The sequence below is a fragment of the Otolemur garnettii genome, unplaced genomic scaffold (genome assembly GCF_000181295.1).
Source record: "Otolemur garnettii isolate 467f Iridium unplaced genomic scaffold, OtoGar3 scaffold00016, whole genome shotgun sequence".
NCBI lineage: Eukaryota > Metazoa > Chordata > Mammalia > Primates > Galagidae > Otolemur > Otolemur garnettii.
In genome coordinates, this window is record NW_003852411.1 from 16,082,888 (window position 1) to 16,108,835 (window position 25,948).

A 25,948-nucleotide genomic window follows, 5' to 3' on the forward strand; every position below is an offset into this window, starting at 1 on the left:
CCTGGAAAGAAATCCAGCTGCTTCTCTTCTGCCCCCACCCCTCACACACACTCCTATATAAAATACAACTATTGATGAAACCTCAGAAACCCCTCATTGGAATTCATTTATTTTTTTTTCCTGATAATTGAGTTAAAGCCTAGAGTTTATTTTTCCACTGACAAAAGCTTATTTCTTGAGTTTTCCATTTTACAGCAAGAGCTTTCTATGTTCCTGTGTATCTCATGGCTTTTAGAAGGGGACCCTAGCTCTGGCATTACTGACATAAGGACCTGGATTAAAGCAGAGCATTCCTATATACTTTATATGCAACTTCCAATATTAACATATTGCATTAGTGTGATGTATTTGTTATAATTGATGGAAAAATATTCATACATATTATTAACTAAAGTCCATAGTTCATTCAGATTTCTTTAGTTTTTATGCCATGTCCTTTTTCTGTTCTAGTATTCTGTATCAGATATCACAATACATTTTAATCATCATATCTCCTTAGAGTCCTCTTGTCTGTGAGATTCTTAGACTTTCCTTGTTTTTGATAATTGTAGTAAGTAGAATAATGGCCTCCACCAAATTTCCACACCACAATCCCTAGAACCTGTGTCTATGTTATATTATACATAAAAGGGGAATTAAAGTAGCAGATCGAATAAAGTCTTCCAGTCAGGAAGACAGTGATTACTCTAGATTGCTTGGATGGGCCCAATGAAGTCAATTGGGATCTTAAATGCATAAGAGGGAGGAAGAAGAATCAGTGCCAGAGAAACATGATGTGAGAAAGACGTTGGAGGCCACTGATAGTTTTAGGAATGAAAAGAAGCCCTTAGAAAGGAACACAGCACTGCCAACATTGAAACCTTAACTTTAAACTCACTGAGATCCATTTTGAACTTCTGACCACTGGAACTACAAGATAATACATTTTCATTATTTCAAACTGCTAAGTTTACGGTAATTTGCTACAGCCACAATAGGAACTTATATAGCTGTTAGTATCTGGAAGTAGGATGTTGCTGTAACAACCACCTAGAAAATAGGGGAAAAGACTTAGGATTGGCCAATAGGGAGAGGCTGGAAGAATATCTATGTTAATGACTCTGCTTTCAAGAGAAAGAATTGAGGAACATGATAGAGAAAGCATACGTAGTTCTAGAGAATAGCTAAACTCTTATGAAGAAAATATGGTTGTTGACATCACTGCCAGAGAGGGCTCAGGTGCAAGGAAGAACAACTTACTGAAAATTAGAGGAAAAAGGATCCTTATTGAGTGACAGCAAGTTGAGCTGAATCATGTCTTACAATTGTGTGAAAAGGCAAATTTATAAATAATGAACTTAGATATTTAGCTAAAGATAGTTCCAGGAAACGTATTGAGGGTATGTCCTTGCCTCTTCTTGCTGCTGTATAGTAAAATTGAGGGGGAAGAGATTGGTTAAGGTTAAAAATTGTTAAGCAAGAAGGAGCCAATGCTTGATGATTTGGAAAATTCTCAAATTGTTTAGATTTCAAAAGATACTAAAATCGGATGATTCATAGTCAGAAAAGTGTGATTTAGAGAGAAAACCAAGGACATTGCTGGACAACATTTTGCTTGTACCTCTAAAGGTCAATGTCCATTTACACAGAGGGCTCTTTGAAGAGATTAGTCATGTGACTCATGGATCATCCCATCCATCTCAGCAGAAACCAGAAATTTAATGAGAATGTTTAAGAAAGATTTGGGAAAGAGCCTTTTGCGTAATGAAGTAAATCCTCATGACTTACACAGGAAACACATAAAGTTTTTGAGAATTTATATCAGTAGAAATGCTGCTATGTTGAACTGAAAAGCACAGAGGAAATACAAATGAAGAAAGGTTGTTGGACACCCCAAAATTTATGATGAGAAACTGACAGATAAAATTACTCAACTGTAAACACTTGCTAACTTTTATGAAAATGGAAATATGACTCAGAGGGCAGAGCCTCAAGTTCGGATCCTTAGCCAAGATCCTAAAGAGCAGGGTTGAAAATCAAATCACAGAATTTACAACAAAATGGGGTGTTCCTGGCTGGATTTCAAAATTGGGAATAGTGACTCCTCTTTGTTTAATTTTTCATTTTATCCTTTTTGTTGTTGTTGGCAAGGAAATGTCTGTAACTGTTATCATAGGCCTTTCTTACCACTCTTTGGAGACCTCTGTGTTTCAGAAGTTCACAGATGGAAAGAAAATGTGTCTCAGGATGGACTGGACCTAGTCTGATGCATACCTAATGGAGGTGAACTAGAACCAACATTTAGTTTTACTGATTCCCCCCCCATTTTGAATTTCACTGGTTTTTGCTATAATTTTTATTATTTCTTTCATTTTGAATTGCTCTTACTTCTCTGTTTTCCTAAGGTAGAAGCTCAGATTATTGATTTAATATCTTTTTTGTTTTTTTATTTTATTTGTTTATTTTTACTGAGACCGAGTCTTACTTTGTGGCCCTTGGTAGAGGGCATCATACCTCACAGCAATCTCCAGCTCTTGGGCTCAAGCAATTCTCCTGCCTCAGCCTCCTAAGTAACTGGGCTTATAGGCACCTACCACAATGACTGGCTTTTCAGGAGTTCAAGACCAGCCTGAGCCAGAGAGAGACCTTGTTTCTTTTTTAATACACACACTTAATACTACAAAATTCTTTCCAAGCCCTGCTTTCTCTATATCTCACAGACTTTGATAAGTTGCACTTTCATTTTCATACAGTTTAAAATATTTTTAATTAATCTTGAGACTTCTCTTTGACTCAGGTGCTATGTAAAGAATGTGTTGTTTAATTTCTAAATATTTGAGGATTTTCCAGTTATTTTCTGTTATGAGTTTCTAGTTCATTTCCATCATAATCTGAGCACATTTTGTATAACTTCTACTAAATTTGTTAAGATAGGTTTTATGACCCAGAATGTGGTTTATATTGGCAAATATTCCACGTGAGTGCAAGTAGAATGCATATTCTGCTTTTGTTGGATAAAATATTCTATACATGGCAATTATCAATTTGATTGATTTATAGTATCATTTGGGTCAACTTTATATATAGCCTTACTGGTTACAGACTTTCTTGCTATCTCAACTGATGAAAGATGAATGTTAATGTCTTCAATTACAGATGTGGATTTGTACAATTTTCCTTTCAGTTTTATTAGTTTTTGACACTCTGTTGTTAGGTGCATACACATTTAGGATTGCTGCGTCTTCTTAAGAATTGATCTATCTATCAATATGGAATGTCCTTCTTTATCTCAGATAATTTCCCTTGTTCTGGTTTCACTAAAATTACAATAGTTACTCCAGGTTTCTTTTCTTAGTGTTTGTGTGGTATATCTTTTCCACCTCCCTTTTAATCTATTATATTTCAATATTTATATTTAAAGTGGGTATTTTGTGGATGACATGTTCTTGGGTCTTTATAATTTCTTCTGACAACCTTTGACTTTTAATTAATATATATTAGACCATTTACACTTAAAATGATTACTCATGCAGTTGAATTAATATCTATTGTATTTGTAACTGTTTTCTATAAGTAAGTTACATTTGTTTTTGGTTTCTTTCTTTTTTGTCTTTATGTCCTTTCTTACTTTTAATTAAGAATTTAAAATGATTCAATTTTATATCAGCATATAAATTTTATTTCTTTTTTTAGAAATGTAGTAGTCATCAAACACTTGCAATATACATTTTTGACTATTCTAAATCTACTTTCAAATAATACGATGATGTAGGGTTGTTCTCTTATTCCCAATTCCTCCTTCCTATCCATTATAATATTGTTGGTATTCGTCTCACTTATTTATATATACTATAATCATTTAGTATATTGTTAGTATCATTACTTTTAACACTTAACTTTTAGATCAATTAAAATGGTTAACCAGTTTGATGTAAGTATTTCAAATTGTATATAAAATCAGCATATTGTACCCCATAAATGCATTAATGTACACAGCTATGATTTAATTAAAAAATGGGAAAAATTTAAAAAAAACTTACTTAACCTTTATTTATTCTCTCTCTGATGCTCTTTCTTATATTATATAAATCTGAGTTTTATACCTATATTATTTTCTTTCTCCCTGAAGAACTTTTAAAGTTTCTTACAGGGGAGATGTACTGAGGATAAATTTCTTCAGTTTTTGTTTGTTAAAAAAAGTTTTTTCTCCTTCACTCTTAAAGTATACTATCACCAGATATTGAGCTTTTTTTCCCCAACACTTTAAATGTTTCCACCAGTTTCTTGTTGGTTGCATGGTTTCTGATGAGTTGTTCACTGTAATTCTTATCTAGTTCCTTTATGGGTAAAGTATTTTTTCTCTGACTTCTTTCACATTTTTCTTTGTCTTTGGTTTATAGAAGATTTATACAATGTAATTTTTGTTTTTTACCCTGCCAGGTATCTTCTTAGATCACCAAATCCATAATACAGCCTCTTTATTTAAAGTGGAAAGTTCACAGTGATGATTTCTTCAAACATTTCTTCAGTTCTCTTTTCTCTTTTTTTCCTTTCTGGTATTCTCATTACGTATATGTTAAATCTTTTGAAATTGTCCTATGTTTCTTAGATGTCCTAATCTCTCTCTCTTTGTCGGTCTGTCTCTCTCTCACTCTTTTTTTCTTTCTTTTTCTTCCTTTGCATCTCAGTTTGGGAAGTTTCTATTGACCTATCTTCAACCTCACTGATTCATTCTTTGGCTGCATGCAGTCTTTAGATATGCTCATCAATAAGCTATTTTTAAAATTTATGTTACAATTTTATATAGTGTTTTAATTTCTCACATTTCCTTTTGATTCTTTTTTAGTGTTTCCATCTTTCTACTTACATTATCCATCTGTTCTTGCATACTGTTTACTTTTCTGTTAGAGCCCTTCACATATTAATTGTATTTATTTTAAATTCCCTGTCTGATAATTCCGACATCTGTGTCATCACTGTGTCTGTTGCTTGCTTTGTATCTTGGAAATTTGTTATTCTTTAGCATGCCTTGTAATTTCTTGTAGAAAGTTGGACATGTTGTCTTGTGTGGATTTATGGTAATCTGGCTATAATTTGTCTGTGTTCAGTGTTTACTGTAGCTGTAGGTGTCAGAGACTTCACATTCCTTTAGTGTCTTCATTATCGTCTTTCCTCTGATTTGGGGATGACTTAAGTCCTCTTCAGAGAGTCTATATTTGCTGTTCTTTCAACTGTAATCTACTGTATTTCTCTCATCCCTGAGAAATACCATGCATGGTTATTGGGTGTAAGGGAGAATTATTATTTTATCATCTTGTGATTGAATCTTAGTTTTTTGCTAGGCCTGTGGCTCTGAGATCTGACATTCACAAATATTATTCTAATAGTTTAGTTTGCATTTTTTCTTTTTACCCTTATTGTGTGACAGGAAGAAAAAAAGTGGGCTAGAGTAAGAAGAATACTCATCCCCAATTTAGATAAATTTCTGATAAACATGTTTTTGTTTTTGTTTTTGTTTTTCCTGGCAGGGATTTTTCTTTGTTATGGAGAATGCTCTGGGTGGATTTCATAGAGATTCTTCTATTCTTATCCTAACTCCTCCCCACAGGGCCACAAGTGGATCTTTTTGGGGATTTTTAGTGAGATCCTGATAGTATGCTTAGAAGTAAACCCAAGAATGTTTGGTAAATCCTTTATGCTGTGTTCTTTTTTTTTTTTGCAGTGTTTAGCTGGGGCTAGGTTTGAACCCACCACCTCTGGCATATAGGGTCGGCGCCTTACTCCTTTAAAGCCACAGGCGCTGCCCTATGCTGTGTTCTTGAGATTGTCTCACTCAGGCTAGTCCACACTTAGCCATCAACAATCATCATTCATCAGTATAACCATTTAAGTGTTCCTACAAGTTATGGCCCTAGCACCTGGCCCTCTAGGTAAGAAAGATCTTGACTGTACCTCTATAAATAAGCCCATCTATCTAGATTTTGCAGTGTCAGTTTTCCTTGTTAATTTGTTCCTTGATGAGTTAAAGAAAAGTCATCAATTTTTAGTTTGTCCATCTCTTTCTTGTAAGAAGAAATGTGATAACTTCCCAGCTTGTTACATGTTGGATCCGAAAGTGGAAGTTGCCATTGCTAATTTTATTACCATTATTATTCCAACTCTCACAATAAGGTAGGCGTATTGGTTTAAGAGAACTGAGGTAGAAGCTGCTAATTTACATTTCTCATGATCAAATTAGTTTTTGCATTTAGTGTGCCAAAAATAACAGAGCAAATTTTGACCATTCATTCTCTTCTAATCATTGGTTTGAACCTGATTTATCTTCAAAATGACTACACACACATAAACAAGCACACACAGTGAAAAATAATTATAGTTTTGCTTTATCTCATTCAAAGTCAGATATCTAACAATTCCATCTCTTTGGAGTACAGCTGAAAACCAAAAAATGAGCAAAATATTTCTCTGAATATTTAATCTAAGTGCCACAAAATACAGGCACTAAATTTTTTAAATTATAATTTTGATGCAAGCAAAACTATATGTAATCTATATACATACATAATTTGTGAAGTATATCAATATAATTGTGAGCTATGAGTCCACCATTTATCAAAAGAACAAGAACATTCCCAATATTGTTGAAGTTACCTCCAATCCACAGGGCTGTTAAATTCGTGGATATAACTACTCTACTAGATTTTAAACATATAATTTATCTTATAAAAATGTTTTCTTATATACACAGTTCTAAAATATATGATCTTAAGGGTTTCTTTTGTTTTCTAGTTTAGTTAAAATAGAGTACCATACTATAAGTAGGTATCTAGACCTTTTTTTTTTTTTTTTTTTTTTGAGACAGAGTCTCACTATGTCACCCTTGGTAGAGTGCCATGGTGTCACAGCTCACAGAAACCTCAAACTGTTGGGCCTAAGTGATTCTCTTGCCTCAGCCTCCCAATTAGCTGGGAATACAGGTGCCTGTCACAACACCTGGCAATTTTTGGAGATTAAGACTTGCTCTTGCTCAGGCTGGTCTAGAACCTGTGAGCTCAGGAAGTCCACCTGCCTTGGCGTCCCAGAGTGCTAGGATTACAGGCATGAGCCACCGAGTCCAGCCTAAAAAAATCTAACATTTTGCATATAAATTATTGTACCTTTCTTACAGACAGTCATGGCATTTGTGAAAAATGATTTTTTTACTATTCCAATTCTAATAATATTTCCTTCATTTTATTGTCCTGGATAGATCATTCAGTAAAATGTTAAATAAAACCAGGTCTGGTTATATTCTTTTCTAAGTTTAAAATAAAATTGTTCTAATATTTCATATTTAAGAGTGACTTATAGGCTTGGGGTAGTTGATCTTTTTCAGATTAAGAAAAAATTTTTTTTCTAGAGTTTGTTATTATGATCAAGTGTTAAACATCAACAAAAACTTATTTTAAATCTTTTGACCTAATGATGTGATTTACTACTTTAATATATTAGTAAGTTGATTTTTAAAAAATTTTCTGAAATTGAACTATCTTTCCATTTGTAGAATAAAATCAATCTGTGTATGACATATTTTATGCACTCTTATATTAATTTTCCCCATATTTTTCAGAAATATTTTAGCTACTTATTGAATTTTTTTTAATGGTTATAAGCTTTCTAGTGTCACTCAGAAGTTATATTTTTCTATAATTTTGACAAGTTCCACTGATTTTTCAAAGTTTTTGTCATTAAGTTACACCACTAGGTTCCTTCTTTCAGTATCTACACTGAATTTTTATGAAATACAGTGGAAAAGATTTTGTAATCATTAAAAATTTAATAGAATATCAAATCAATGATATCAATTGTAAAACACAGGTCATTTTTTTCTAAAATTATTATAAATCATGATATTTTCATAAAAGTATAAAGTCATGGAAAATCATAAATACCATCTTAAGAGGAATCCAACTCATACCACTCTGGCTTTTCTCCACAGACCTCACTAGCGCCTTCAAGTGCCATGAAACTATAGCACAGTATGAACATTTTACTTCTAGTTTATGAAGAACCCGAAGAAAGGTTAAATCTCACTGTATTTTTTGGTTAAAAGAACAGAAAAGTGCATAATGCTATTTAGAAAAATTCCTAGCCAAGATATCTGAAACAGAAAACTTATTTTTTTCCTCGAAAATTTGGAAAAATATATACATGATTTTCTTCCAAATGATACTCTTCTATAGGGTTTGTAAATACCATTTAATTATGTGTATTTTCAACCACTTTCTATCAGTTTTTGCAGGATAACAAACCATTCCAAAAATGTAGTACCTTTAAACAACAACTGATTTTCATTTCACTATTTCGGTTAAGATCAGCTCTGGAATTTCTACAGGTTTCAACTAGCCTCATGCCTACATATAGATTCTAATGACAGTTAATTCTTTACTCACATAATTTGGGAGTCAGCTGGCTGTTGGCTGAGGTAGGAGGCCATTTGTCTTGTGTCATCTAGTGGATTAGCTGATCTCCTTCATGTGGTGGTGGTTTCAGAGTTCCCAGGGGCTGTAAGAGAGAAAACTGCAAGGGCTCCTGAAGCCCACACTCAACTCACACTACAACAGTTTCTTTGTTCAATAGAATTAATTTCTCTAGCTCTGGTCATCTCTCTCTTTTTCTGTACCTTAAAGAATAGATTAATATCTCTCTCTCACTTTTCCTCTTTCCCTCGCTCTATTCTCACGTAAATGTATACACACACACACACACACACACATACACACACACATACACAGTTCCTTTTTGACTGAAAATTAACATTAAACTGTTCTATTCAAGGAACCAAGGCTCTGCTATCACACCCAAAGAAGTGACAAGTTGCGATTTCCCACATCACAAGGTCAGCCAGATTCAAAAGTTAGGTAAATAGACCCCTTTTTATGGAAGGAGTTGTAAATTATTGTGGCCAATTTTGTGACCTTGCACCCTAGCAGTGCCCTTTCAGTGTGTCACAACAGAAGACTCTTGTCTCTTAGCTGCAGGCTGTGCAGTCCAACGTGGGGTTCCTCATCAGGAATCTTTCAGTACAGCATCTACCACGATGCTGCTGCCCTTACAAACACTGCGTCATCGTGGCTCCTTGAGGTTAGATTTGGTGGTAGATCTAGGTGACTAAGGGGCAGGAGATTTCAATAATAGGACCTGCCTTTTCAAGTTGCTGGCTCTTTGAAATTTTCTCTTGGATCTGGAAATACTCTTTGATTTGGGACCACTTACTCCCTCTGTAGGTTGTGAATATTTTTGGTTCTGGGTAAAGCCAAGAGAATGTGCATTGTGTGTTAAGTTCTTTTTTTTCTGAATAGGTGCAGCACACCGTATGGCACGGGTGAGGGGTGGTGGCGGTGGGGAGGGTGAGAACATAACCTCAGCATTACCAGGGCTGCTTGTATTCTGCCTCTTCAAAGAGCTCTCCTTCCTTCTCTGCTCTGGGTAGCACCACATGGTGGGAAATTGCAATTTGTCACTTCTTTGGGTGTGATAGCAGAGCCTTGGTTCCTTGAATAGAACAGTTTAATGTTAATTTTCAGTCCAAAAGGAACTGTGTATGTGTGTATGTATGTATGTGTGCATGTGTGTGTGTGTGTATACATTTATGTGAGAATAGAGTGAGGGAAAGGAGAAAAGTGAGAAAGAGAGAGCGATTAATTTATTATTTAAGGTACAGAAAGGGAGAGAGGTGACCAGAGCTAGAGAAATTAATTCTATTGAACAAAGAAGCTATTCTTTAAGAACAGGAAGATTTTGTAGAGTTTTCCAAATCAGTGATTGGATTTTTGGTGGTAGTATGTGTGTGTGTGTGTACACATGTACATGCATAGGCCCGTGTTAGGTGGGGTGTGAGATGCTGTAATGGAGACTGATTCAAACCAAGGCATGCTGCATCTGTGGTAGAAGAGATATTTACCCCAAATCTTCCTGAATCCTCTTCCCTCCCCACAAGTTCTATGGGATTGTCATCCCTCTTTGCTAATCACTGGTTTGCTTTTCTTTCCTCTCTCCAGTTGAAATTTGAGAGAGAGATCCTCTTTGAATTTCCTCAGGCAAGTCCACCCCTGTGACCTTATTCTCACCTCGTCTGGTTACACGTAGCAAACTGCCCTGTCTATTCCTCCCTTCTTCCTACCAACTTAAATCTCACTTTCTTTTCTCTTTCCCATTCTACCTACATTGTGATATTTTTCTTTATTTTATAACACACTTCCAAATAAACAACAAAGAGGAGACGGAAGAAACAGCAAAATAGCAAGCAATGTTTTTGACAGATTTTTTTCCTTATCAAAGCATTAGGAATCTAGCTATAGGCAATTCTGTTGTAGGTAGTGCATAAAGCAAGTTGCACAGATATGATCCTTAGTACTAGAAATTTAATTCTTCTGAGATATGTGTTCCTTGTATCTCTCCTAACTGCAGAGAAGCTTATGGGTCATCATTTTGTATTAGACTGAACTATATGAAATTGCTGATATTCAACCATTGTTGATCTACAAAAATGGCAGTTTCATTGGGTGCAAACTACATTTTATGTTAGCCCACTGATAAATATTCTTAATCAGTTTTTGTTTGGGGGGGTCATTTCTTCTGCTGAATTTAAATTAAGCCAGAACAAAATTTACCTTTTCTCTGTCTTACCTCCACTATGGCGACAGCTTCCCTCCAGATGGTTTTGTTTCTTTGCCGCTCTCTGAGCCTCCCGCCCTCCCTCTAGTCAGGCCATTGCCCTAAGTAAAATCATCAATGACTCCATAGGATCAAAACTATATAATTTAGTCCAGCACACAGGTCTCTTCCTGCATGTGGCCCCTCTCTAAGTCAACAGCTTCCCGTAAAACCACTCTGTCCCATGCACCATTGTCTTTAGCCACCGTTCCCACAACCATACAGCGTCTGTCACAGCTCTGTGATTTTGTCTGTGGTTCCTTCTGCCAAGAATGTTTGTTCTCCACTCATCTATATACTGGAGGGAATGTAGATACCCCAAAGAGGTCTCAGCCTTAGTGTCGTCACCTGCTTCTCTCCATTCTTTCTTGACTTACTCCTGAGTGTTATCAGTCTGTCCTTCAAGTTCTCCAAAGACTTGGCCTATGTTTTGTATTCCCAGCATTGCCTAGTCCATGGTGAGGACCCCAATAATGTTGGTGAATGGATTCTCTGCCTGCAAAATTCATCAGCATTTTTGTTTCCTATTCAGGAAGGAATAAGACTATTCAGAGGCAAGCTTGTTGCTAATATTAAAGTTAATGAGCTTGCAAACATCTCGCTTGAATTTGGATAGAAAATATTCAAGGCAGTCTTTGTTTTCCTCTAAACCCTTTACCTGTCCCAGCTGTGATTCGTTATTTTAGAAAAGATTACTATATCTTTAATTCAACGACACCACATATTTCTCACTTATTTTAAGTAGCAGAGGACACCTTTCAGATTTAATGTTGAAACGTGCAATAACTTCTATTTAAATGTTACTTTGTAACCAATGAATTTTTGTTTTCTCCATTAATTAAATTTAACTGAATCCTCACAGAACCTCAAGGGAGGGCAGCCGACCAAGAATATCTGGGTTTTCTTAGGTGATGAAACTCCTGCTTAGTTATGAGAGACTGAGATTTTAAAATTCAAGTCCGTGGGAAGGTCTGGCCCCAAATGCCAAACCCTGGGCTCTTTGGCTTTGACTTCTCAGTCTTAGCAAGTGCCTTGAGAAATTCCAGTCTGTTTCACAGTTGGGAAGAGTTCAGTGGCGGGAGGGTCCAGTCCAAGAAGATTCTACATGGGCTTCCTATGACCTTGCAGAGAACAATTGGGAAAGCCTGGAACCAATGCCGAAGAGGAGGAATTCCTGATTCTGCAGCTTTCCCTCCCACCCCCACCCCTTCTTTCCCCAGGAGGCTGGAGGATGGGTGAGGCTGGGATGGGCACACAGTGGGGGAAGGGAACAGCTGCCACAGGCAAGCTGCAAACAATAGCAGTGCGACAGGGGAGGGAGCACTGTTGCCAGCAGCTCTGAGCTAACAATGCCCTCTTCTCCCCACTCAGCAGCAGCTCTGAGGCAGAAAGCAGCAGAACAAGTGTCCCCGAAAGGGATTCCTATGATGCTCATTTTGCACAATGTTTTTCCATTCTGTCCAACAGATTTTTTTTTTTTTTTTTTTTGAGCCATATAGAAGCAACTATACTCAAGCTAGGGCTCTGGGACCTTTTCAGGCTGTGGGTAAAATACTCTCTGTCCCACCCTACCAAGTATTTGCCCCTATTTCTCATCTCCTTCAATTCACCTGTAATGTCTTTTAAGGAAAGATGGTGAGGAGGAGAGTAAGTGTTGACAGTTATACTGAAACTAGTGCTTTGAAATCTTAAAGATTTAGTCACACTGATTAGTGTATTGGGCTTGCCCAAGGGACCTGGACATATAATCAGTCACAACCTCTAAGGCCCTACTGTATATGTTAAAAATTCACTTAAGCCAAAAAACATGTAAATGTTATAAATTCTAAGTCCACAAATTCAAGGGTGCCCCAAAGTAAATTAATCGGTATTTCCATGAATAAAGAAATTTAATATTGGGCAATTCAGGTTGATCTTAGTTAATTCAGAGTTTTCCTCCTCCCACCTCACCCTTTGGGATTTATTCTAAGTTCCCAGGAGCATCAAGACCTCATAGATGGGGTCTTTGGTCTCTGCCTGCATTTCTCAGTGGCATCCAGAGAGCTGTGCCTTTCATGTGATGTGGAGAGAGAGTCCACTCAAGTCACTCTGCTTCCTTCATGTGGAAACTGGAAGGCGACTTCAGGTCCATGTGTCCTTGGTGGGCTTCTTCCTCATATCTCTTGAGAGTGTAGAAAAATTCTTTATATTTCAACTAAGGTATTTCAAGGACTGCGAAACTCAGGCAGGCTAATCACGTTAGTGTCTTCCTTTCTGATGCTACTGCCTTATATGTTTCTAGTACCTTGATGCTACCTTGGCCCTATCTGGCCCATAAGGTACGTCCCCTTTCTGATTTTATATTCTCAAATCTTTCTGGATTTCTAACTCTCCCTTCCCTAACACCTGCATAGGGTGCAGGATAGGATTTTTGACTTTTATTTCTTGGGGAACTCTTGGCATCTAAGCTCTGCTTTTCTCCTTTTTGCTGATTTTCCCTCACCCCGGCTGATGGAATCTTTACCTAGTTAGGGGTGGGTGCCTGATTCTTTCTGTTTTCTCCAAGCCTGTGTTTATATGGAATAAACTTTAGTCTCAGAGTCTTTTTAAAACTTTTGCTTTTGATACTCGAAAGCCAAGGTTTTAAAACATAGAAGCCTTTTTCGCAGACAATTGTCTCTGGGCAATCATTTCAAGACATTATTTTGAGCCTCAAAAGTGGTATTATCCTTTAGTGTTTCTGTTGTAACAATCTTCTCCTGAAGTAAATAGATATTTCCACCAAATGGGGAGAAAAGGAGGGAGAAGCTTGTTGGAACTTTTGGGGAACCACAGTTAATATCTCAAATTGTTATTTAGTTCTTCCTATGTGTTTATGATAGATACCATGAAAATCTCTCTTCCATATTCACTTCCGAAGTGATCTAGTAAGCATTGTACACCATTATAAAAATTCCTGTTTCAGGCTATGGGGTGTAGGGACTGCCTGGGGATGAGTTCCACACTGCATTAAACCCTTAACTCACACTCAAAGAAGGCTCCAGAGAAAGCCAAAGTATGGTTAAAAAAAAACCATTCCCATCCCACACATCTCTAGAACTTCGCCAGACCAACGTCTGGAACCAGACATTGAAGATGTGTGTTTAGGCTACTACTTCTATTTTTCACTTCATTCTAATCAATATATTCCCCAAGTGCTTTATATTAAAATAATTTAATACATAAGGAAGACTTGGGAAGAACCAGAAGGAAGGTGGTGATTGAAACAATTTATCTGGGAAGAATGTGCAGAATGAAAAGAAAATAGGACCAAGGATAGAATGCTGGTGCCGATAATATTTTTAAAGAATTTTTATTAATTTGAGGTTTTAAAAAATTTGATATTTTGATAGATTTAAGTGCACAAGTGGTTTTGGGTTACATGGATGAATTGAATAGCAGTGAGTCTGAGTTTTTAATTACCTGAATAGTGTACATTGTAGTTTTTTCCTCCTCATCCCCTTCCCAACTTTTCCCCTTCTGAATTTCCAATGTCCATTGTGCCACTCTGCACGCATACCCCCATGGACCCATAGTTTAGCTCCCACTTACAAGTGAGAATATGCAGTGTTTGTTTACCCATTCACGCATTACTTCACTTAGGATAACAGCCTCTGGTACCATCCAAGTACCTCCTTTTTCGTGGTTTATTGAACTCTATGGTGTAGATATATCACATTTCTCTTTTTACACACCTCAGTTGATGGGTCCTTAGGTCAGTTGATTTGTATCTTTGCAATTGTGAATTGTGCTGTGATAAATCAATGAGTACAGGCATCTTTTTGATATAATAATGCCCTTTTGTTCCTTTGGGTAGATACATAGTGGTGAGATTGGCAGATCAAATGGTTGATCTACTTTTAATTCTTTGAGAAATCTCCATACTGTTTTCCAAAGAGATTATACTAATTGACATTCCCAACAAAACTGTATAAGCCATTCACTTTTGACCACATCTACGCCAACATTTACTCTGTTTTGGCTTTGTAATAATGGTCATTCTGACAGGAATGAGGTGGTATCTCATGGTGGTTTGCATTTTCATTTCCCTAGTGATTAGTGGTGTTAAGAATTTTTCACATATTTCTTGGCCATTTATACATCTTCTTTTGTAAGATGTCTATTCATGTCATTTGTCTACTTTCTAATGAAGCCTTTTTTTTCCTGCTGATTTGACTTTCTTGTAGATTCTGAACATTAGCCCTTTGATGTATAGTTTGAAAATATTTTTCGCATTTTGTAGGTCTTCTATTTACTCTTTTGATTATTTTTTGACACACAGAAAGTTTTTAGTTTAATTAAGTCCCATTTTAAAATTCTTGTTTTTGTTGCGATTGCTTTTGGGGTCTTACTCATATTTCTTTGCCCAGGCCAATGCCCAAAAGAGTTTTTCCTAGGTTTTCTTCTAGAACTTATGTTGCTTCAGATCTTACATTTAATTCTTTGATCTGTCTTGCATTAATTTTTACACTGAGGAGAGGTAGAAATCCAGTTTGATTCTTTAGCTTGTGGCTATCTAATTTTCCTATAACAATTATTGAATAGGGCTTCCGTTCACAATGTATGTTTTTGTCTGCTTTTGTCAAAGAGTAGTTGGTTGTAGGTATATGGTTTTATTTCTGGGTTCTCTATTCTGTTCCATCAATCTATGTGTCTACTTTTATAGCAGTGTTTTTGTTATTACTACCTTGTAGTATAATTTGAAGTCAGGTAATGTGATGTCCTCAGATTTGTTCCTTTTGCTTGGGATTGCTTTGGCTATTCAGACTCTTTTTTGTTTTCATATAAATTTTAGGATTGTCTCTTCTAATCCTGTGGGAAATGGCATTGGTATTTGTAGATTGTTTAGGGCACTATGGTCATTTTTACAATATTTTGCTTCATTTTTTTCCATTCCATTTAATTTCAGTGGTGCTGATAATATTTAAAAAGAAGGAAGGTACAGAGAGTCCATGAGGGGAATTCAGAAATAGAAAAAGAAATCCAGAACAGAAAGTCTGCCATAAAAGTCAAAGTACATATTTTAAGAAGGAAGAAGCAATAAAAAGTGTCAAATGCCTCAAATAAGTCAAAGAAGAGGGCTAGAATAAGTTCTAGTGTTCTATACCACTATAGGATGACCATAGTTAATAATAACATTTATTTAGTTTCAAATAGCTAAAATGAGGACACAAAGAAATAATAAATATTTGAAATGATGGACACACTGATTACCCTGATCTGATTGCTCTACATTATATATATAGAAATGTTGCTATATATCCCAGAAATATTTATTATTATTATATGCTATTTAAAAATTAGAGGAAAAAAAAAACCCCAAGAGGGCTACAGATATAATCACTGATCTTAATAAGGGCAATGTCAATACACTGGTGATGTAGGAAATAAAATTCTTGAGGCATGAAGGTCAGTAAAGGGTATGATAAATGTCAATCAGTATTTTCCAAAGTATGTTCTTTTGCATAATTGTCCCAAGCAGTATACTGTGTAAAGAGAATTTTGTGGTTATATATAAAAAAGGTGAGAAAATAGCAAGTTCAACTCAAGTGACTCTCTCTGGTTTTGAATATCTTTAGTTTTAACGGAAACTCAAATGCTGACTTTCTCAATAGCCACTTTCGTAGTTCTCTGGAGAGCATTACCCCATTGCTGGGGCCTCCCTGTATATCTCTGCCTTAAGTGATGCTCCTTTGGCTGGTCACTTTCAATTCTTTCTCAACCTTGATGATGAATCTAACTTCTATTGATCTACCCCACATTAATTCAATTTACTGGGGTCACCTCACTATTCCAGGTTGAAAATGAACACTTGGGTGAGATTTCAAATTCAGCTCCTTCCCACAGGTGCACATGTGGTCTGTGAATGACAACACACACCTTTCTCTTCTTTCAGTGGAGGACCTTACCATTGCTCCATGGTCAGGGGAAGTTCCATTTAGCCTTTAGGCTCTTCCAGGCAAAGTTTAGAAAGGGTTAGGGTTCTGTAGTCAAATGGTATGAACAATCAATCAGGACTACAGTTTCATTAGTTGACTGAGAGCTCAATGGGGCAACCTGAATCAGACTCTCATCAAATCTATTTTGAGATGAATATAGATCTATATAAAGCTTGATCATATCACTAGCTCAGACATCAAAGGAGTATATACACCGTGTGTGTGTATATATACTGTGCGTGCAGCTATATAACTTTATCAAGGCTCAGCACTTGTGGCTCAAGTGGCTAAGATGCCGCCACATACACCTGAGCTGGCGGGTTCGAATCCAGTACGGGCCCACAAACAATGATAATTGCAACCAAAAAATAGCAGGGCATTGTGGCAGGTGCCAGTAGTCCCAGCTACTTGGGAGGTGGAGGCAGGAGAATCGCTTGAGCCTAGGAGTTGGAGGTTGCTGTGAGCTGTGATGCCACAGAACTCTACCCAGGGCGACAGCTTGAGGCTCTGTCTCAAAAAAAAAAAAAAAAAAACCCCATAAAACAAAACTTTATCAAATCATTAACTAAGACACTGTGGTGTCAAACCTTTGGGGAAAGTTTCCTTTTTATTCTCATTTGACCAGGTAATTTATCCCAACCATAGACAAAGGATCCTGGCCTTTGTGGTCATGTTTTACAGAATCAAAGTCATGTCTCAGCCTGGAATTTAAAAATACAAAGGTAAATAAAGTGTCACAGAATTATTTTGGACAGCTACCAAGATGAGATTTCGCGTCACCCCTTGTATTGATTACTACATATGTCATTCACCTGCTTGTTACTCTTGTGTTCCAAAAACCTCAGTTGGCTAAATCATCAGAGGTGAAGTTTCCTCTTCATATTACAAATGGGGGAATAAAAATCTTATGAGAAGTGTATGCTAGCAGTGTCTATAACATTTTTTTCAACACAAATGCTTGCCGGAATGTACCTCTTATTGTTCACAAAGCATATGAAAAGTGTTTCATCACTACACACTGATTTCCTTTTAGCTCTTCTTTTAAAGAGTTATGGTATGTGTGGTGGTGGTGGTGTGTTTAAGAAAGGGGCGAGGAGAGCATTGAAAAGCAAAAAGAATAAAATTTGTTGGCCTTGTTTATAAATGAACTGAGAGGGACATGAACTTTCTCCCTACTCTGAACTCCCTGTGCACTCGGTGCCTGTTCCACTCATTTTAGTACTTAATTAGCACATTGTCTTAAATTAAAGTCGCCCAGGATCATAGAGGGGTCTAATCTGCATAGTTACCTGAGGAATTCGGTGACGCCTTAGCGGGTTACGTGGGGTTCTGTTTTCACGAAGTCTCCTAAGTGACTTAGGAGGTGCTGTGATGAGAGCTTGGGAGGTGCTTTGGAGAACCCTGAGGAGGAAAGTGAGGTCAAAATCTGCCCTCTACTTCCTTGGGAAAGCATCCCTGGATGTCAGAATATTTATTCTGATATGGTAAAAGCCAGAGGTTGGAAGCCAGCCCTCAGGTCCCAGCATGAGGAGCAGAGAATCAAGGTTTCTGGTGCTTTGTTCAGAGAGTTCCCTTTCCCTATTCTGCCCAGCCCGTCTCAGAGAGCAATGAAGTGGCAAAAACCTTTGACAGTTGGCCCAGTGTGTGAGGGCCGTTATAGTGGGCAGAAAGGTGTCCTTTTCACTTGGAGAAGAAGGAGCAAGTATCCTCCACAGAAATGGATTAAGCTGGTCCCCAAGAGGGGGCCGGGCGGGGCTCTGTAAAGGGAACCTGGAACCTGGAGCTCTAGTTCTTTGTTGCTTTATTCCAGTTTCTCAGACACACAGAGAGAATGGACCTACTAAGGCCTTTTTAAGCCCTCAGCCCACCAGTGGTAGATGCTGGTGCATTTTGAGTCAAGGAAATTCTAGGCATAGGCTTAAGTCAACTCTCTGGGGCCGAAATGGACTGAGGAACAAAGGTGACTGCTCTTATTTCACAGAGTCTATAAACTGTAAAACACCACGTGCAGAAAATATTTTAGTGAAGTCATCATAGCCCTAATATGCAGCCTGGTGGCTTTTGTTTGTTGCTTTGTTGCTGTGATTATTATCATCATTATCTCCCTCAGGCTTTTCTGAACAAGTGACTCCACCACTTGAATTGTTAAAAACCCGAGCACAACTGTTATATATTAAGCAGTTACATCTTTTAACCAACACGTATAATTAAACATACAAAACATCCCCTCATACCAGTTTGCCAAGACAGTTGCTGTGATGCAAATTATCGCCCAGCCCAGCCCTATTCCGCTGGCATTGCCTGGTGCCTCTCTCCATCTTTCACTTTGCTCCCACAGCCATGTGGGGAGCAGGGCGCATATAATTTTCTGATGATCTGCTGATTTTGATTATCTGCACCATTGCTTTCCAACCCTAGTGTGTAAATTGAGTGTTGATTTTATATTTGTCTATTGTGCATCCTCAATTAAGTGCACAAAGGGTAAAGGCACTGTCGGATTCTATGGAGTGCCTACAACAGTGCTGGGCAAACTGTGGGTGTCCCTGAGCACCGATCAGAAGCCAGACCAAATGCCAGATGGCAGCTCTTTGATGTGGCTTCTCTCAAGTCTGTTTAACCACAGTTTATATCCATTGGAATTTAGATTCCATTTTATAGCCCAGATTCCTCTGATCTCATTGTAAAGTATGGGGTGGAACAGCTCTTAACTACAATGAACTATAATTCACATTAATATTAAAAGCCTCTAACGGGGGGGTTGGGGGGCAAAGGCAGAGCTGAGCTAGGACTTTTCATCCCAGGCATGGGGGCCATTCAAGTGTATTGTCGATTTCTCTTCTCACTTGTAACTATCACAACTAAAGTTTCTCCTTTAGAGTGTCATTCCTTTCATTTCATTTCTCATTCATTCATTTCATTTCTCTTAGTCCTCCGGATTTTTTTTTTAATGTAAATACTCCTAGATAGGTAACATAGTGGCTATTAGCCTCTTGATGTAAATAAGCTTAGGGAGCAAATTACATTGTAATTTTTAAGATGGGAGCTTAGGTAGAGATTAAATGTGTGTTGAAATATTTAATTAACTTAGTGGACCCATTTGCCGTGAGTTCAAGGTCAAGGGAAATGGAGGCTACTCAGTGAGCCAATAGATGCGGCTCATACTTTAACTACAAGGTCGTCAGTGTATGTGTGTTCAGGGGTGGAGGATTTAGGAGGCTCCTGCTTTTAAAATAAAAACAGGGAACAGAAATCAAATTGAGTTTCAGTTACCATCTTGAAGGGGAACCGTAATTATAGCCTGGAGAACAGTGCTATAGCAACTTCGGAGGAGTTTTTAAGTTTTGTCACTCCACTGTGTTTATTGTCACTGCAACCCTTTGGTTGCTTTTCCGTAGTTATTAACAGCAAAGCCTTAAAATTTAAAGGAACTCTATGCTTATCTTAGAAAAAACAAAATAGAAGAGAGAATTGGGCAGACTCACTTGCACACCGTCAGATCTTTTGGGGAAAAACACACACACAGGCAATCAAGAAAATGAACAGAGAAGGGTAAAGAGGAGCCTATAAAAACACTCGAGGTTAAATAACAGGAGGGCTCATTTGGTGGCAAAAACTGCTGGGAAGCATGTGAAGCATCAGCAGACATGAAGCAGAAGATAGAAGCAAGCCATGTAGGTGAGGGGGCTAGGCGGTACACGTGCTGATGTGGAAAGCTGGGGATGGCTGGGGAGAGGAGCAGAGAGGAGAGCTAGCCCAAACCCAGGGAGCTGTCACCTCTCACGCTGTGCAGTCTAAGGCTGGCCCCTGCAAAGCTCAAAGGAGTCACCTTCCATGAGGCGCAGTGGCCACCAGAATGCAAAGAAAGCTCTCGGTTTCAATTCCAGGCATGTACTTTTTCTTCTTGAAGTGAGTTTAGATCACGTTTCAGTAAGCATCCTCCTGCAGAGAAAGGTCTTCATATTAAAAATAAAGTTCACTGGAGACACACTTGATATTTCTGGTGGCATTTCTCCTTGCCCAGCCCAGGCAGGATCTTAGCTCCACTGTCCGTCACTGCCTCCCCCCCGCCCCCCACCAGACTCCTGCACGTGATTCAGGTTGTGGGTTTAAGATACACAGCCACAGCTTTAACCGTGTACAGCCTAGTTGTTTCAGAGGTCGCCCCTGAGGCTGCGCATCCCCAGCTGGTTGGAGCCACAATCCTGGTACTAAATTGAACATGAGAAAAATAGAGCTGCAGTAGTTATTTTGATGTGGGGTAAAAGGAGATTTGGGCGTGGGTGGTGGAAGAGGTACCGTTCAACACCCTCTCCTTTCCCATGCGTTCGAATCCATGCTATGCTGCAAATAGGTTGCTTGTTCTTAGGCAGTGAGCTTAGAAGCCCAGTATCTCAATTTATCTGCTTTGCTATAGGGTTCATGATGAGGTTTCTTTCAAACAAAAGTTCTGAAGTAAAAAGTGTGGTTTGGTTGCCTCAAATCAGACTTATATGTATCCGATTATATGCACACATTTACTATACGAAATAAGTATACAGAATGAGGTCTTGGCCTCACATGAATCACTAGGAAACTTTCATTCATATTTTGGTTGGCACAGTGTTTTGTGGCAGCCTTCATACATGTAATCTCTTTTAGACCTTAGCTTGGAAGGTGTTTCAGACTTCCATACTGAAATAAAACGGTAGCTGATGACTTTTAAATATGCCTGCTTTCCAAAATTTGCAATGGACTTTGCATGTTTTTGGAATGTGTTATATAGAGTGTCCCCAAAGTTGCCCATAAAGTCACCATGCAGAGGGAAAAGGGGAAATTGTAGTGAAATTGTACCTTTATTTACAAAATATTTCATACAACATTTTACAAAATATTTACACAATATTCTCTACCTGTTGGCCACCTCTTTGTGACATTTATATTTGGAGAGATTGTAGAAATAGATGTGAGCGCTGTGCATGTCACTCTGTGAATAACACTTTTAAATTTGGACAGTGCTGCAACAGTCTGCCTTCCTCCTGGTTGAGTCTCATGAAAGCAGCTTGCCAGCAGCTGCCTCTGCTGGGACCAGGGCAGGCCTGGAGACCCTGTGGACCTGGGGAAGGATGCTGATGCTCAGTTGCTCCGCCCTGCGGGATGACAGCTGAAGCCTTGTGAAAGCTGCTTAAAACGGTGGTTCTCTAATTAGGTGAACAGGCAGAGTTATGAAAGAAATCCCGCCTGGTACAAAGTGGGCCACGTGTGGGAGGCAGTGGGGGAGAGACGAGCAGAGGGCGGAGAGATAGTCAGGCCAATTTAGCCGAGATGGAGCCGCAGCAAATTGGGTGAGGACTCTCCCAGAAGTAATTGTTGCTGTCTCTTTTGAGCCCTCCGGAAAAATGACCTGAAGCAGCCAGAGAAATGAATTTTCCCTCAAGTCACTAAGTGAAGAAATCCTCAAAATAATGGTTTTATTCTTCATAGTAGAAGACAGAAAGAGGGAGAGAGGGGGAGATGAGGGAGAGGGAGGAATATGGCTTTCTTCAGCTTGGAGTTTTGAATAATGAGACCCACGGGCTGGAAGGGAGGACACTAGGAGAGCGAGGGGACGACACCAGCAAGAGCTCAGATGGGCCGATATCTGGAGCCATCTCACTCTCATTTTCTACATGAGTGAGACCACAGCACGGGACCATCAATCACAGTCAGAGCTCCTCAGAATGCTACTTTTTGCTGCACCCTGCTTACCTCTTCTCTCTTAGCCTCCTCCCTCTCTGAAGAAAACAGGTGTATTGTGTGTGACTGCAGTGTTGACCTGCTCCTTGGACACTACGTAATTTATGTTTTGTTGCAGCGGTGTTTGCTTTAAACTAGTCCTAAGTTGTATCTCATCTGGATATTATGACTTCTTTCTCTGGCCAGATTTGTAAAGCATGGAATTCTTGCAGACTCACTTAGCGAACATTTACTGAGCAGAGGCTATATGCTGTGTTAAAGCCCACTTGTAAATCCTTCTCCCTGAGGTCTAAATGCCCAAATGGCTTGAAATGTACTGTCCTCTTCTTGGAGATAGCTGCATTTTTAAAGAATTTGAAGACTGACTTTGTGGATGGAAAGTTACCTTCCAAGCTGAGAGGGGAGAGATTTTCAGGGGGGCTTGTGACCAGGGAGGGCATTTGGGTGCCCTGGAGTGGTTGCCACCTTTTGTCTTATAGGGATAGATTCTCTGGAGGACACAGCAAACATCTTTTTAGACTTGTTTGGTTGTGGGTCTTTGAGAATCAGGTTCTTCGGGAAGAGAGAAGCTTTAGAATATTATCAGGCAACCCCTTCTCTAGCCTCTTACATGCTCCATTTATTTGAGATCAGAATTCTGCCCTTGCTTCTGACAGTGGCAAAGATAACAGTCCCCTCCTTTGGACAGGTGACCTCTGCTTACTCCCCAGGGAAGAAGTGCAGGAATAATGAGACTGCACTAGGGCAGAAAATCAAATTACTTATCCAAGACGAACTGTTTGGGGTTTTTCTTTATAAATCATTGCTTCATCAATGCTTCCCTGTCTGTCTCCCTGATCTTATATTTCAGTTTCTGGCAGGTTAATCAGAAGACCGTAGCTAAATCATCTATTGTCTGTGAGACCCTGGCCACCCTCAGATGCACAGCTATGCATGAGGGCTCTTTGGCGACACCAGTTACTTTCTGCCCAGGTTGCCATATCCGAGTCCTGCAGCTGCTGGTTACCATGTACGCCTCCCCCTGGTTTCATTCTCAGAATGTCACAGTGACCAGCTTGCAGGTGGCATCCTGCTGTAGATGCTGGCACAGATTGCCAACCATTATGCTGCCTGCACTGATTTTTTCCATTATTTACTGCCAATGATAGTTGTTTTGATTTTCCTCGCCCCCCGCCCCCCTTTTCCTTAGGCATCAAGCTCTTCTCAATCATTCAGGCTCAGGAATCAGAAAAAGAAGCCTCTCATGTCAAGGCTTACCCTAGGATTGCTAGGTTTCTTTAGATTCAGATTCCACCACAAGCAGCCTGGACCCCAGGGGCCTTGCTGACCACTTCCTCCCTGTGTCCACGAGCTCATGTGCCCTCTCCACACTTCTCATGCCACACACAGACATGATTTTCTTTTCCTTTTGTTTTGCTGAATCTTCTAAATGTGAAAATCAGATGATTCCACTGATGTCAGGTGGTGGGTAGTAGCATTCCAGGGACCCCCAACTTCTGAACAGTTCCATGGTCCTTCCCTCTCTTGCTACAATTCACCAGGAACAAGCTTGCGTCACGTTCAAGTCAATGGTTTTTGCAGGTGCTATGAACAGCGTTTGCTGTCAGTCCGTGGAAATAAGAGTATGGGATAAAGTTGTTTAGATTTTGGGGGTCTCCATGCTCTGTGAAGAGTGAAATGACTCCTTGGGAGAAATAACCCAACAAAATGAGCTATTTCAATATCCAGAGAAGACCTCCCTCCCCCAAGCCAGGTGGAAAGGATGTTGCCTCTGTTGCAGGGCAGTGTGGCATTGATTAAAGGTGAGGTGGGACAGAAGCCAAACAGAAGGTTCATGTCCATATTTAAGAGAGTTATACTGACAGTCACTTGGTGCAGTTTTCAACTCGCACCCAGAGATGATGATTACAACCAGCTCCTGCTGGGCACTATTTTAATACCAGGCAATGTTCTAAGTATAGATGGTTGTGTCACTTCATCGTCATAACCACACTACTGGGGGAATACTACCTTCACTTAAAGAAATGAAGCCCCTTATCTAAAACTGTACAGCTGGTATGTGTTGAAACTATGTTTTGAACCCAGTAAACCTGGTTCCAGACTTTGACTTTCAACCTATACTATTTCCTCTTAATGAAAATACTCTTTCTGTGCCTTTCGTGATACTAACACACAAAAGATACTCAATAGATATTTGCTGAAAGAAAATATTTGCTCAAGAAATAAAAAAGCTAATTAAATATCACCAGAGGTGGGAATGAAGGGTACACGATGCTGTCATTAGTGACTTGGTCTTCCCAGCACTGCTGTCTCAGCGGGCTGGGAGCCAGGCTGGGGATTTTACATGAAACTTAGTAAAAGCTCAAAGTCACCTCTCCATGTCCCAGTGGGCCAAAGTTGTAGAGTTAGAATATGGCTTCTCTGCTCCAACCTCTCAGATGCTCTCATTATTCCTTCCCATGTCATGTATGGTCACCCAGCCTCCACACGCTGGCTCTTGTCTCCTTTGCTTGCAATGGGCTTTCCTCTTTTGCCCGCAGGACAAACTCTTAATGACTCTTTAAGAATCACCACTTTTCTCTCATTTTCTCAGATGACTGCTTTACCCTCTTGATTGCAAAGCAGCTGTCCTTTCACATTTCAATTTATATCCAACATTCGGATTATTTGCCCAAACTAACCATTTCTTTTCCCTACTCAACAGTGAGCCCTTTGCAGGCAAAGTCCTATTTCATCCACCTGTGTGTCCACAATACCAGTCACACACATAATACCAACCACAGTGGCAGGTGCATATGGGGTGCTGGTGAGTAAGTATTTCACTGCATTAGATGTCCTGCTCGCTGTACTCTGCTCTAGTGTTCCCAAAGCTCAGTGGGTCTTCATGGGTGCTCTGGGCCAGACCAACTGCAGGGAACGGACTGCCCATACCTCTCATGTTAACTGGCCACCAGCTACTTGCTCCAAGAGAAGGTCAACTTGATTTAAAGCCACAGGACTGAGGAAGAACGAATATGTCATGAACTTGACTAAATGATTCTCTTAACCAGTGTCGGCCCATTGAACTGTCCCTTCAATTTTAACTGTTCCATCAGGCAAACAGCTTACTCAGCTTTTCCCCAGGCCTATTACTTGATCTGAAAACATTGGCAACAATTTGGCCTCCACTCTGACTTTAAGCCTGTTATAGATAATGTGTTCTCTCTGGATTAGGTGACACATTTTGGTTGTATTGGAGAAACATCAGTTATGTCTGTGTCTTGGCTGGTAACAGCCAGAATTGAGAGCATGCCAGCATTCACCGCATTGCTAACAGACTCCATAATTAACCTGCTAAATCTAATGCATAGTTCACTGTTGTTTTAGAAATGAGATGCATAATATGAACATTTTTTTCTTCCTCTATACTTTTTTTCTTTGTTTGGGTTATTAGACAGTCAAATTCTCTTGGGTTGTGCATCAAACCTTCTTAAAAGAAGCAAGGATTTGAGAAACACCCAGTGGGGCTTGGCTTTTTCAAGAAGACTTGTTATTGCTGTGGTTGCCCCTTGATAATAAGATTATCCTGTCTCTTAATATTTTAACACATTAACTCAATCTTAAGT